General features: G+C 55.0%; 2 long non-coding RNA genes across 2 annotated transcripts in view; one reads left to right on the top strand and one right to left on the bottom strand.

Moving 5' to 3' along the window:
- LOC138173277 (uncharacterized) overlaps nt 1–12,924 on the bottom strand; it is a 35,957-nt gene extending 23,033 nt beyond the window's left edge. Inside the window, exon 1 of the long non-coding RNA XR_011171356.1 lies at nt 12,765–12,924. This is a non-coding gene — a long non-coding RNA (uncharacterized lncRNA). The remainder of the gene's footprint in view (nt 1–12,764) is intronic.
- Nucleotides 5,651–13,867, top strand: part of LOC138173278 (uncharacterized) — an 11,008-nt gene continuing 2,791 nt past the window's right edge. The window contains exons 1-2 of the long non-coding RNA XR_011171357.1: nt 5,651–12,179; nt 12,405–12,578. This is a non-coding gene — a long non-coding RNA (uncharacterized lncRNA). The remainder of the gene's footprint in view (nt 12,180–12,404; nt 12,579–13,867) is intronic.

Below are 13,867 nucleotides of genomic sequence, written 5' to 3'. Positions count from 1 at the left end.
CTCCCTCCTTCTCTCTCTCCTCCCTCCCTCTTCTCTGTCTCTCTCTTCCTCCTTCCCTCTCTTCTCTCTCCCTCTCTCTCTCTCCCTCCTCCCACCACACACATACACACACACACACACACACACACACACACACACACACAGAGCCACACCCAGAGACTCACAAATAAACAAACACAGACTCCCATGGGACATTCACAACAGTATTCAGGAGATGAAATGACAGGAGCCCCACCCTCCACACTGAGTCACCGAATGTACCAATGTCTGTGCACACAGAGCCGCTCACACTCACTCTCTGGCTCATCCTGGACACTCACTCCTGGCTTTGGAAATGGTCAGATGATTATCCTCACACAGGCTGCCCAGAACTAGACTAGCTTAGTGTCCGCCACAGCCTTGGCTGGCTCCAGGCAGCAAACCACACCCTGCCAGGCCCACACCAGGGGCTGGAGCCCCATGGCTGGCTCACCCACCCTCGGGCTTCTTCACACTCCAACATGTGAGCCCCAGGGCCTGTCAGTGCCCCCCACCCCAGACACACCCTCCTGGGCAGTAGGGACTGATCCTGGCTTCCTCTTGCCAAGGCTGGGGCTGCCTATGCTCCAGGAACAGACCGTGAAAGGCAAGAATGGATTATTTATCTCTGTCATACTAGGCACATTCATTCCTAGTTAATAAAAGTAATGTGAATGTTATTATTTTTTATCATAAGCTGTATAGGTGTTATTGAACTGTGTGTCATTATAATTCCTGGCTTTTGACTCCATGGACCTCCTCTGTCCAGTCCCAGTTTTAAAGCTCAAAGAATTGCAGAGATCCTCCCAGCTCCCCGCAGGGCATGGTGCCCTCCCCTCCCAGCCCTAGGTCTCCCTAGAGTTTTCCTGACTTCTCTGTGGGGACTCTTCCCCCCAGGGGGTTGGAAGCTCCCAGAGAGCTGTGTCTTCTATTTTGATCTTTGTGTTTCCAGGGTCTGGAACTTTATTTATTTACTTATTTTTAGGGTCCAAAGCTGTGATTTCTTGAGTAGAAGGAGCTCCCTACCAGAGCAGATCAGCTGCTGTACCAAAGGATCCTCCCAAGTACTGAGGCAAAGTCTGGTGCCCAGGGTCACAAGGCCAGGATGTGTGGGGGTCAAAGAAGCTGGACTTGAATCTAGCTCTTCCTGACTGAGCCCGGTCCGCTCTGCCCTGTGCCTTTATGCTTGGCACACAGCAGGCGCTTAACAAAAGTTTACTGAATGAATGCATGAATGAATGAATGAATGAATGCATGAGTGCCAGGTATTGTTCTCCATCAGTGACCAAGAACACTTCTGATCGGTGCCTTTACATATTAATGTGTAAAGAGAGAAAGGCAGTGGGATGTACTGGGCACAGCTGGGTCTAAATCATGGCATCATGTTATTTTTTCACCTTTGTGAATTGGCCAAACACTTCACCTTTTCTCACCTGTAAAATGATAGCATTGGATGAGATGCTTTTCACAAACCTTAGGCGTGTAACAGGCACACTATGGAGCCCTGTTCCAGGGAGAGGCAGGTCACCCCTGCCCCCAGGGTTCCAGAGCATCCTCTGGCTTTTCTCTTCCTTCAGCTTGAGCCCCCACCAGATGTGTCCCCTATTTGTTCAGGGTTCGGGGACCAGCACCCTGCTCCATCTAACCACTCAACACCACGAGGAAGATTGGGTTTCCACATTCTGGGTGTTCCCTAACTCTGGGTTGCGAAGGAGATGAGGAGAGAGTGAGCCTGAACAAGCCATGAAAGGTCCAGATTCTCCCATTCCTTCTGGGCCCGCCTCCAATCGCTTAGTCACCCTGGGCAAGTCTCATCATCTCTTGACACTTCTGTTTTGGTGTCGCCCTCTGAGCTGGAGAGGAAAATGATGCTACTTTCCATCCAGCGTGGCCATCATTGGGCTGGCTTCCCTTAGAACTCAGGCAGAGGCCCAGACTCCCCCTGGTTGGGCTCTCCTTGCTGCCCTCATGAAGTCAGGGCTAGGCTGTCTGACAAGAGGCGGGGGAAGAATGCACCTCACGGGGACCACTCCCCACATCCCCGCTATGAGATGCCTGTGGTCAGCCCCAAGAGGTCCCCAGGGCTGCAGAATGCACCTTTATTGCAGGGTTGTCTTCTCCCTCTTCTCTGCTATGAGTGCTTTATGCTGTGTTGCAGGCCTCTCAGAAGGCTCTTACATTCAAAGGTGTGGGATCGGAAGGGACCTGGTTCACATCTCTCCTTTTACAGGTGTGGAAACTGAGGCCCAGAGAGAGTTGCAGTGCTCTCCACAAAGCCAGCCAGCTGCACCTGGGCTCCTTCTACCCCTCCAGGGGCCCAAGTGGAAGGTTGTCTGTGATGAGATTTGGATGCTGCTGGCTTCCTGGAGAACCAGACTCTTTCCATTCCCATTTCCCCAACTCATCCCAAGACCTTCTTAAAGGTGTCTCATCGTGCAGAGCCCACAGGCCAGAATTGGCTCGAAGGATGTCAAGCTGGAGCAGCTGCCCTCAGTGTGGGCCAGCAAACCCAGGCTGCAAATACCATTCTTCTGAGAGGAGAGGCCACTGAAACCCCCTTTTGTTCAACCTTTCCTGCTCCCACATCTCATGCCCTGGGTGTTCGTTCTGCAGCACTGGGGGAGCAGACTGCTGCCCTACCCTCCATTCAGTCTGAACGCTGGAATTCCTTTATGATTGGGAAGGAAGCTCCCCATAAAATTAACCCCAACTCCAGCACTTCTGGCTGTCACCACCTGTCTCCCTGGGCCATCTTCCTTTATCCTACTTGGTATCCTGCTTATTTGGATTCTAAGCTAATAGAGACCAGATACTGTCACCTTTAGAAGAGTTCTGCGAGCGTTATTACAGCTCAACCAAAGAGGAAAATTCCAGAAACAAAGACACTTTGCCACAACCTGGTTACAAGACCCTGGGAAAGCAGTTGACTCCCCTCCGCCTGTATGTCCAGATCTGGAAGGTGACAGAATGACTCCTGGAGCTTCTGCTGAGTGTGAGCACTGGAGACAATGCCAAGAAAGAGGAGACAAAGGTTCCTGGGGCAAGTGTCAAGACACACTGCGGAACTGAGCTCAAACCAGACACCTGAGACTAGGAAGAACTGTCAGGATCTTTGAGGCTCCCTAGTCTGACTGTCTCATTTCACAGACAGAGAAACTGAGGACCAGAGAAGTTCAGTGACCTGACCAATGTGACCCAGCTAGTGAGGGGTCCTCTGACTTCAAAGCCAATGGTCTTTCTGTGAGTATGTTTGAACTGTGCCATGATCAATGACCAGAACTCCAAGGAAGGAATAACTTCTCAGCCAGGAAGGTGAGCACTGATGAGAGCACTGATTGGCTGCTATTGTCTACAGAAGCAAGTCTGCCAAGTTCAGGTATTATTGTACCCATTTTATAGAGGAGGAAGCGGAGGCGGTTACACAGCTGTGATTGTCTGAGTGGAGATTCAGCACAGGCCTCGCTGTGGGGTCTTTTAGCACACTTCCTTTAAGGATTAGGTGGCACCTGAGCACCTGAATCTGTGGGAGCCTACATCAGGGCTGTGCCTGGTTTATCTGCCTCAATCCCGGTGCTGACACTGTTAGCGTTCTTCTCCTTCCACAGCCCTTCATCTTCCATAGTTAGTGTCTCTGCCTAAAGCCCAGTCTTCTCTGATTTTCTCTCCTTCCATGGTAGGGTTTCTTTATCTTGTAGCTTTTAACAGAGCAAGTCTCTGTTCATCTCTGTCCTTTTCCCCTCTAGCTGATTCCAGGGCCCCTTCCCTTCGCAGACTTCTGGGAATTGAAGGCCTGCCCAATTGTTTATGCCAGGACATCCCTTGGATCTGTCCCTTGCCTTTCTTTCCTGCTGCCCCTCCCCTAATGTGGCCTCCTCTCCTCAAACCTGGCTCATATCAGATCTCCTTTCCATAGCTTCTAGAACAAACCACTATTTTCATCATGCTCCCTCTTCCCTCCTCTAGAATCTCCCATGGGAAATGCTGATTCCCTTCCAGAGCCTGTGGGTCTGAGTGGACCCCTGGGCATTGACTTCCTCGAGGCTCTTCTAAGGCCTCAGCTCTGGAGATTTGCTTAAAGGTCATAGAGACTGAGAAGAAGCCAGGTCCTCTTGTTTGTCCCCATTTCTGCCTCCCTGGCCTGCATTGGCTGGCTGAGAATAGAGTCACATTAAGCAAAAATTCCATTTCAATTCCAAGTAACATGTCCGCTCCAACCCAGTTGAATCTTTGCCAGCCCCATCTTCTGGAAGCAGACTTGGCCTGCCTCGTTTCTGGGAAAGGCTGAGGCTCTCATCCTTCCTGTGGGGAAGGGACAGATCTGTGTCTCCCTGGCTGTAGTTTAGGGCGATCCTGTCTGGTGAGAGGAACTTGAAACGGGCCACGTTTGGAGCCATTTGGAGGTTCTCTGCCCCATGGAAATGAATTGCTAAGCAGGCAGTTAGGCCTGGGCCCAGAGCCCAGCTTCCTCTGTCACACTGGAACACTGGCTCCTGGAGGCCTCACACGATTGTGTAAGCTAAGCAGAGGTGAGAGAGGTTGGGAAAATCTGGTGGGGCTGGAGGCCTTGCTCTTCAACCCAATTCAAGGAACATTTATGATGTTGCTAGGTGATGTGGCCACAATGGCGAAAGGAAATAGAGTCTCTGCCCTTAAGGGCTAATATTCCCAGGATGCCCCATCTTAGCTCTCAGGCAAAACGGGTTCTGCCGCTATCCCCCTGACCAACAAGGGGCTCTTCTGGCGTCTCCATGTTGGCCTCACCTGAAATGCTTCTGTTTTCCTGCTCCTCACTCAACCCTATTCAGCCTCCCTGGACATCGAGCCCATTCAAGAAGACTCCAGATCCCTGGAGCCCACTTGGGCCTCCTGGCTCAGAATCCCAAGCTCCTTGCCTCCTGCCTCAGCAGGGAGCCGCTGCCTCACCCCTTCCTCCCTCTTCAGGAAGAGAAAAATCTGATGATTGTCCCTTGCCACAGGTAGCCCTGGCCACCCACCTCCTCCAGCCTCCCTGGGACGGGCCTTTATCCTTAACTTCCCTAGCTCTTCCCTGTTTTCTTGCACTCCCATCTTAAAACAACAAAGACGTTTTTACTGGGCTTTGTTGCTGCCCCATTCCGCCTGCCGAACTTCCTCAATGGGTGGGCTAACCTCCCAGACAGCTGCCAACAGCCGTTAGGCCCCATTCCCTCTAGTGGGACTGCTCCCAGGGACACCTGCCTGAATCCAACCACCTCTCCTAAGAGGAAGGCCCCATACCTTGGGCACTTCTCCAGATGCTCCCTTTCCCAAAAGACATCGTGATGATAGCATCTCACCCTGGGGGGCTGCAAGCCTCCCCTGGGAGGTCCCTGGCCTCTCAACTGAAACCAGTCCAATAATCCTACAGGAGATGCTGAGGCGCTCCAGAAAGCACGCTGGCCTGTGTGTCTGACATGCCTGACGTGCCTGCTGATAGATAGACTGAACCAGGCCCAGAACTGAATGGGAGAAGAAGCTGCTGGCTGGCATTTCAGAAATCCTGCAGGGTCCTCCATGAGCCCAGGCTGCTTCCTAGCAGAAAAGGCCTCCCAGCAAGCAGCCCAATATGACTGAGAATCAGACTAGTCTGCTCTCCAGAGCAGCAACAGTTGGAGGGGTGCCCTGGGCCCCAGAGCCTACCAGGGTGGGAGAGAGCAGGAGACCAAAGCCAGTGCCTGGGCAAGAGACGGCCTAAAGAAAACCCACGACATGGATGGTGGGAGAAGAAGGTGGGCTGGGCAAGGCAGCAAGAGGGAGGAATCCCAGGAAGAAAAGCAGAGTAGCTGCCCTCCCAACACACACACGTGCTGGGACAGAGTGCCCGGAGATCCCAACAGAGGCACTGACAATCTCTGAGGCTGGCCATGGAGAACTCCTGGGAGAAGCCAGACAAGAATCCCGGAGGACGGGCAGGGATGGCAATCACCATCACCATCATAGCATGGCTAGAGAGATTTAAGATGTGTGGAGCTTGTGACAAACGTTAACCCCTTGGATCCTCAAGATAACCCTGGAAGGTAGGTGGTGTCATCCCCATTTTACAGATAAGGAAACCCAGTTAGACCTCAGGAAGTGACTTGCCTGGGGTCCCGCAGCCTGTAAGTGTCTGTGGACAGATCTGAATGACAGATGGCAATCTGTGCTCAGGAAACAGTCATTGCAGTGATGGCAGCTCCCCAGCTAGCCGGTAAGCTCTGTGATAGAGCCCAGCCCGTACCTCCCTCGGTGCAGGCACCAGAAAAACTTCTTACTGAGTGATCGCTTCCAGTCCTCATCAGGACACCAAAGGGTATCATTAGGGATTAGTTTCACACACACACACCACCACATATGTACACACACACACACCATATAACACACACCACACCACATATATACACACACACACCATACAACACACACCACATAGACATACACACCCAGACTCACACACATATACTCATATACACCACATATACACACACACCCCACTCGGTCTCCTTAGTCTGTGAGTTAGCTCCTTAATAAAAACGTGGGCTGATGTTGACAGGCACCTTCAAGCCCTGCATTGCTTTCTGTTACAGCATCTCTACACCTCGAGGTGACCCCCAGGGCTAGGGACTATCATTAACCCATTTTACAGATGAGGTGAGACTGGCAGAGAAGTCCCAGAAGGCCGTCTTCTTGATGCTGAGACCAGGTCTCTCTCCACCCATAATACCCCGCTGCCCCTCTGGCTTTGGGCCTCATGTCTGACTGCTCTGAGCTTCAGCTTCCCCAGCTGTACGAGAAAAGGGTCAGACAGACTAGAAGATTTCCCAGACCCTTCTGGTGCTGAGTCTGCTGAGCCAGGAGTCTGGCTCTGGCCCAGGGTCCCGGCTTTGGAACCCTGGCAGCCTCTCTGCCTCCTCCCTGACCTTCGCTAGCCGAGCAGTTCCCTCAGCAGCACCTGCCTGGAGTCCTGCCCGGCCAGGGCCTCACCACCGGGCCTCGCTCTCCTCTCCCCCTCTCCTCCTCTTCCCCCTCCTCCTTTGCCAGGGGCCCTCTTGAGCAGACTTGGGCACACCCTCCTCTCTGCTGGAATCTTCGGAAGCTCCCATTTGTTTACCCAAATAAAGGTCAAATTCCTTTGGGTGCTCAAGGCCTTCCCTAAACATAACCCTCTGAACTCTTTCTCTTTACCTGGCCTGGACATACTCCATGTTATGATCATATGGAAATCCTATTTGTCTCCTCAAAACACACTGGAATCTTATTCCTTCCTGCCCTTGCTGACAATGTCCTTGATGTCAGAAATGTCTTTCCTCAATGAGTCTAAAGGAAACACTGGGGTGGGGGGCGGGGGAGCAGAAGTGTTCCCTGCCCTCAAAGAGCTTGCGTTCCAAGGAGGGAGACAGCATGTGCATGCATACACAGGGATGTACAAAACACAGGACATTAGGCACAAGGTAACCTTTAAGGGGGAGGAGGCACTAGCAGCGGGCAAGGCTGGGAAAGGCTGGATCCTGAAGGAAACTGACAGTTCTGAGAAACTGAGATGAAAGGGGTGAAAACTCCAGCCTTGGGTCTCAGTCAGCGCAAAAGCCTGGTGGTGGGAAATGAGATGGGGGTGTCATGCGCTAGGAACAGCAAGCAAGGTGGTGTGGTGGGGCTGCAGAGGGGAGAAGTCAGAAGTCTGAAAGACCCAAAGGGGCCAGGTGAGGAGGAGCTTTGAGGTGAAAGACTCCAGGTGGAAAGACCATCAAGGTGATAAGGGACTGAACCAGGCAGGTGGCTGTTGGGGAGAGGCTGTGAAGGACCCAATGATGATATTTGGCAAGTGACTGGCTCTGTGCGGTGGGGTGAGGGAGGGCAAAGAGTCCGGGAGCTGGAAGATGGTGGTGCCCTCCCCAGTAATAAGGAAGACAGGTGGTGGTGCTGGGGTGAGCCCAGCTCAATGCCTCCTCTTCCATGAAGCCCTCCCCCAGCTGCCATGGCCTCCCCTCCTCCCACCCACCCCGACTTCACTTCCCAGTATTTTTGTAACTTGTGAATGACATGAAATGTTGCCTAACTCCCTGGATCTGTGTCATACCCACGTCACTGGGGCTTGAAAAGGGACTGACCTCCTGGGATCGGCAGTTCTGGGGGCCAAGCAGCCCTCTCAAGCATCACGTTGGTCTTGCAGCTGCACAGTGGCCTTGAGTCACAAATGGCCTAGAAGTTTTAAAGGGCCACACGAATGGGAGGGCACAGATGTAGGGGGACTGAGTGGAGAGGGGGGCACGGGAGAGGGACAGAGAGGCAGGTCGCCAGCGGCCTGCCACTAACCCAGCTGAGCAGGGGCTGAGGAGGCCGGGGCCCATCCAGACCAGAAGGCCCACTCTTTGAAGGCAGGGATCGGGTCTGGGCTAAATTTTGTTCATCCCCTGTGCCTAGTGTCGTTTCTGGCACCTGGTCAACATGTAATGAATGTTTGTGCTCCTATTCTCATAGGAATATGAGAATTCATTCAGCACAGAGGTGGGCAATAGCCATTACACGAATGACTGAGTAGATGAGAAATGGTTCAGGGCACATCTGAGAAGACATATCATCAAAGCATCTCCAAGCTGGAGGGGCACCTGCCCGAAGTCAGGAGGACCTGAGTTCAAATCTGACCTTGGGCACTTACAAGCTGTGTGACCCTGGACAAGTCACTTCACTGTTTGCCTTCGTTTCCTAATATGTAAAATGAGCTGGATACTGCTCCAGCATCTCTGCCAAAAAAAAAAACCCCAAATGGGGTCACAGAGACTCAGCCACCACTGAGTAACAGCTTTGAGCTGGGAGGGGCCTCCTGCTCCCTGCCCCCATACACACATCCCACGAGAGGGCAGACACTCAGCAAGCGCTTAATAAATGCTTGCCAGCCTGCTTGGGGGGCTTTCTTCTCCATCCCACAGAGGCTGCACCTGGCACGGTGGGAGGGTTTGAAGCCAGGGGCCAAGTGTTTCCATCCTGGCTCTCTTTCCTGCCTACCTTGGGTGAATCACAGCCTCTCTGGGCCTCAGTTTCCACATCTGTAAATTGAGGGGGAGGGCTCGGATTAGATGTAATTCAACCCAAAATGCCTCTCTGAAGTGCCCAGGCCCTGGGAATACCAAGACTAAGATGAAAACTTGGGGTTTTTTTGGGTTTTTTGCTCCCACAAGGAGCAGCACCCTCCCAGAAGGGTACTGCTATGGGGATGAAGAGATAGGAACCATGGACCAGGTCAGCATCTGAGCTGGGCCTGCAAGGGAGCAGAGGACAGCAGGAGGGAGAGCATTCCAGGCCAGACCAAGGTTCACGGGGGAGAGATGAGAGAGGGAATGATAGGAAACTGGAAGGAGACTAGATTGGAGGGCAGAACCAGGCATGGAGAGAACAGGAATCAATCTACTAAGATAACATGGGTGTGAAGGGCTTTAAACACCAAACAAAGGGATTTGTGTTTTGTCCTTGAGACATTAGGGAGCCTGGGAGGGTTCTTGAGCTGGGGAGTAACAGCACTTCAGGAGTTTCATTTTGGCTGCTGTGTGAAAGATGGATTAGCCAGAAGGGAGAAGAGGCAATTATCTAGGGAAGAGGGATGATGAAGTGGAAAGAAGGGAGCAGATATGAGAACTGCCAAAAGAGAGTCATCTAGACCCACAACTCCTTCCACTGGGGGGGAGGGAGGGGAAGGGGAGAGCCCAGGACGAGGTGGTGAACCTGGGTGGTCACACGGCAAGGATGGTAGCACCTAGGACCAGAATAAGAAGGCTTGGGATGCATTTAGGGGAAAGAGTAGTTTGGGGAACATCTGTGGGTCTGGATGACTGGAAGGAACATCGTATCTCCCAGAGAAAGGGGGAAGTTTGCTTGCCAAGACCGACTGGGTGAAAGGCCATCAAATCTCCGGTGCACATGTTGAGTGTGAGAGGCCTAGGAGGTGCCCAAAGATGAGGCCTGGAACTGGCTGGGAAAGGGAGGCTGAGGCCTGCAGAGGAGCTGAGGAGGTCACCAAAGTGAGGGAATCTAGAGGGAGAAGAGGCCCCAGGCCAGAACCTTGGGCTAGGCCTATGGTGGGGGAGCAGAACCCGGAGCCTGGTCCTGCAGTCTCCGGAGAAGGATTTGTCTGAGGGGGGTGGAGCGGGGGAAGAAGTGGAGGCAGGGAGGAAGAGGAGGAGGAGGAGGAGGAGGAGGAGGATGAAGAAACTCCATGAGGAGAGAGGATACTTGGGGGTGGGAGGTCGACAGTCTTCACTTTACAGAGGGTGAGGAGAATGGGGGAGAAGAGGCCGCTGGGCTTAGTGAAGCCTTAGACTGGGACCATTTCAGAGAGTGCTGGAGAGGGGTCGCTAAGCTCCCACCACAGACCAAACCCCCCAGTTTGCCTTTTATTTTTCCTCCCAGATTTTGCAAAGCTCCCTGCCCCCCTTCAGCCCCAGCCTTCCCAGATCACCCAGGCCAGGCTTACCCACCCTCCCTGCCTCTTCCTACACCCCTGAGGGATTAAGGGAAAGGGAAAATTGAGCTTTGAGCTCCAAAAGGCCTGAGAGAAAGATGTCATGGTCCCAGGTTCTGGGATTCTTAACCTGGGAAAAATGTTTGTTTTAGGGGCAGCCTGAGAAAGTAGATGGGTCAACTGAGAGAATGAACAGCTGGATAAGTGATTGCTATTTGGGAGGGCAAGCGTCCTTCACTGAGCTTCCCTTGCCTCTCCAGGGTTCCTCATGCCAGAGGTGCTAGTGGCCCAGGGCTCCTATTGACTCAAGGGTCCTAATGGCCAGGGAGCCGTCTGGGCTCCTGGCGCTGCTGGCTCCTCTGCCTCTCACGTTGCCCCCTCTCCAATTAGCGGCACTGGCTGAAGCCCAATCAGCCAGCTCCTGTCAGACCTAGCTCTCGGCTCCTCTACTCCCTTCCAGGGACACCCAGAGTAGGAGCTTCCTGTTGTCTCCCAGGGTCATGGCCCAGCAGGCGCAATGAAAAAGAGGGAAGGAGTCAAGGAGATCTCAATTTAAGGCCTGGCCGGTCATCCCACTTCCTCCCTGGGCTCCAGTTTCTAGTCCTCTCCCCACCTCAAACAAAGAACAATTCAAAGGCCTTTTTCAGCGGGCAGACACAGGCCGTGCATTCTTGGTAACTACAATAAACACCAAGTGACAGAAATATGAGAGGTCCTTGGTACAGTTGGGCAGCCTCAGCCACCCCCTGGCCCCGACTGCCAGGAAAGCCCTTTATGGCTGAGAATAAAACCCCTAGTCTGGTACTGGCAGGCCTTCGATGGGCCCATCAGAAGGGGCACAGCCAGCCCCATGAGAGGGGGCACAGCCAGCCCCATGAGAGGGGGCACAGCCAGGCCCATCAGAGGGGGCAAAGCCAGCCCCATCAGAGGGGGCACAGCCAGGCCCATCAGAAGGGGCACAGCCAGCCCCATGAGAGGGGGCACAGCCAGGCCCATGAGAGGGGGCACAGCTGCCTATTTTAGTAGAGATAGGCTCCTAGGGGTCTGCCTCCTCATTGAAACTGAACAAAAGACAAAAAAGAGGGTTCAGATGTCCAGGGTGGGGCAGGACAGTGCTCAGATCACTTAGCACAGGGTGGAAGGGGGAAGGGTGAGGATTTGATGAAGGGATCCACACTTGGAAATTCTTTTCAGAAAAGAGGGCATGTGATGGGCATTGAGGAGATCAGGAAGGGGGATTCATAGGTGGAGTGGACAGGAGGGAGGCAGGCAGGCAGGTGAGAACCCGCCTTCACCTCCATCTTCCCTGCCTGGGAGAAAAGACTTCTAGGTAAACGCCTTTAAAGGGCCTGGGACTGGGTTTCTTCTCATATCTGGAAAGTATAGCCTGGCCTCAGAGGGAGCCAGTATTGATTGGATTCACTTCAAGCCTTTATCAGGGGCCCGCTGTGTGCTAACTTCTGAGGATACAAAATAAAAAACATGGCCCGCTCATCAGCGTTAATTAAAGAGCTTCCTGTGGCTGCTGGGGGGCGGGGTGGTGGCTCCCAGGAACCCATGTCTATGCCTGCCCATTAAGTAAAAGCCTGGAGTGGAAAGCCTGCTGTCTTTGAGCTCAAGTCTCAGGCTTCTCCAGTTTTGGTTCTGCCCTGTGATCTGGCTCGTCATTGGCCTTGCCTCAGTTTCCCTGAAAAGGAATGACTCGATCTCCACGGTCTGTCCCTCCTGTTCTGAAGCCCTGTTTATCTGCATATTGGTCAAAGGGGGGAAGGGGAAGCAAAGTCACAAGAAATGTCATTTTCTCTGCATGCCCCCCGGCTCAGTCCTGGTTTCTCCTGGAAGCCCGGCAGCCCAGCTGCAGTGGGAGGCCCTAGGTGTGAATCCCCCTTTTGCCTTTTAGCCCGAGCACCTCTAAGGCCTCATTTTCTCTACCTCACAGACACCCCCTTCTACAACAAGTGAAGGGCAGCCCAATGACCCAGCCCGGTCACTTAAGCAGCTTCGAGACCCTGGAACAGTCACTTCACCCCACCAAGCTACACCTCCCTCATCTGTAAAGCGGGGATGACAATGACAGCATTGCCCGACCTCGTCTCTGCACCCAGGATTCCGGGTACCATCCCGTACACACAAAGCCCCTCAAAGGCGCGGGCGCGGGGACACAAGCAGGGGCTCACACGCACGTACACACACAAACGGGACGTCACGGGGGTGCAGGTTCAGGGGGCGCACGGGGACAGGCAGCTGCACCAGCCCAGCTCCGCGCGCGCGCCCATTCCCCGGCCCAGCACACACTCACCGCGGGGGCTCCCTGCTGGCCCAAGCGCTAGCCCCCAGCCCCCGGCCCGGCCCGGCCCGGGCTCCCGGCAGCCGCTCTCGCCGCCACGACTCGCAGGCCGGCGCCCCCTCCCAGGGCCGGGGCCGCGATCGGCTGGGCACCGCTTTCTGCGGCTCTCACAGCCTCCTCTGGCCCGCGCCCCCCCTGCCCCGGCGCCCGGGAGCTGCGGGCCAGAGGAGGGAGGGCGCTGGCTGGGCTCAGCCGAGCTTCCCCAGTGGGGTGTGTTCTGCCTGGGAAGGGAGGGCGATGTGCCCCGCGCGTGTGCTTGCGTGCCTGAGTGCGCGTGTATGAGCACAGGGGCATCGCTGGTGGAGGGCTGCGTGGCCCGGGCTCCTACCCTCCCTGGGCACGCCACCCACTCCTCCCCCTCCCCCTCCTCGCCGCCGCCGCAGCCGCGCGTGACGGCCTGCCTGGGGGACGGATTTGAGAGTGCCAAGTGCCAGGGAGGGGGAGAAGCGGAGCCAGCGCTGGAGGGGGCTAGGTTCGCCCGCCGCTTGCCAGCCTCGGGAGTGCTTACAGTCACATCCACCCGCGACGGTGGATCACGGCACTGGGCATTCATTAAGCGCCCACGTCGAGCCCGTTACTGGGCCAAGGTTCGGTGTCCGGAGCTCGCCGCGGGCCAGGCTCCGTGCCAAGTGTGGGACGGCACCCCAATCATACGTGGGGGGGGGGAGGGCTGGCCGGGCACTGGGGAAGGCTCCCGAAGTTTCCGTGACGCTGGGATGGCCTGGCCTCCCTAGACGGCTGCACGCGTGTGTGTAACGCTCAAGCCTCACGGGCGGAGGGGAGCGGGGTCTGTGCTTGGCCCACGGGGGGCGGGGGGGTCAGCCCGTTGCTCCCCTTCTCCAGGAGGGGTCGGGGTTCGCAGTGGTTGGGGGAGGCAGGAAGGCGCCTGGGCCAGGCACGGGGAATTCCGAGGGTCTTAAGCAAAAGACCAGAAGGTACAAGCGAGGCCCGAGGGGCCGATGGGGGGGCGGAGGAGCAGTCAGAGCCCGGGGAACAAAAGCGGCCCTGGAGTCTGATGGAGTAATGGAAAAACCCAGCCGGAGCTGGGGGGGGCA

The sequence above is a fragment of the Petaurus breviceps genome, unplaced genomic scaffold, assembly GCF_028583685.1.
Source record: "Petaurus breviceps papuanus isolate PSGF00001 unplaced genomic scaffold, PetGlider_PUasm1.0 567, whole genome shotgun sequence".
In the NCBI taxonomy this organism is placed as follows: Eukaryota; Metazoa; Chordata; class Mammalia; order Diprotodontia; family Petauridae; genus Petaurus; species Petaurus breviceps.
The sequence above is the reverse complement of the archived record's forward strand: the minus strand, read 5'-3'. Positions and strand labels throughout refer to the sequence as shown.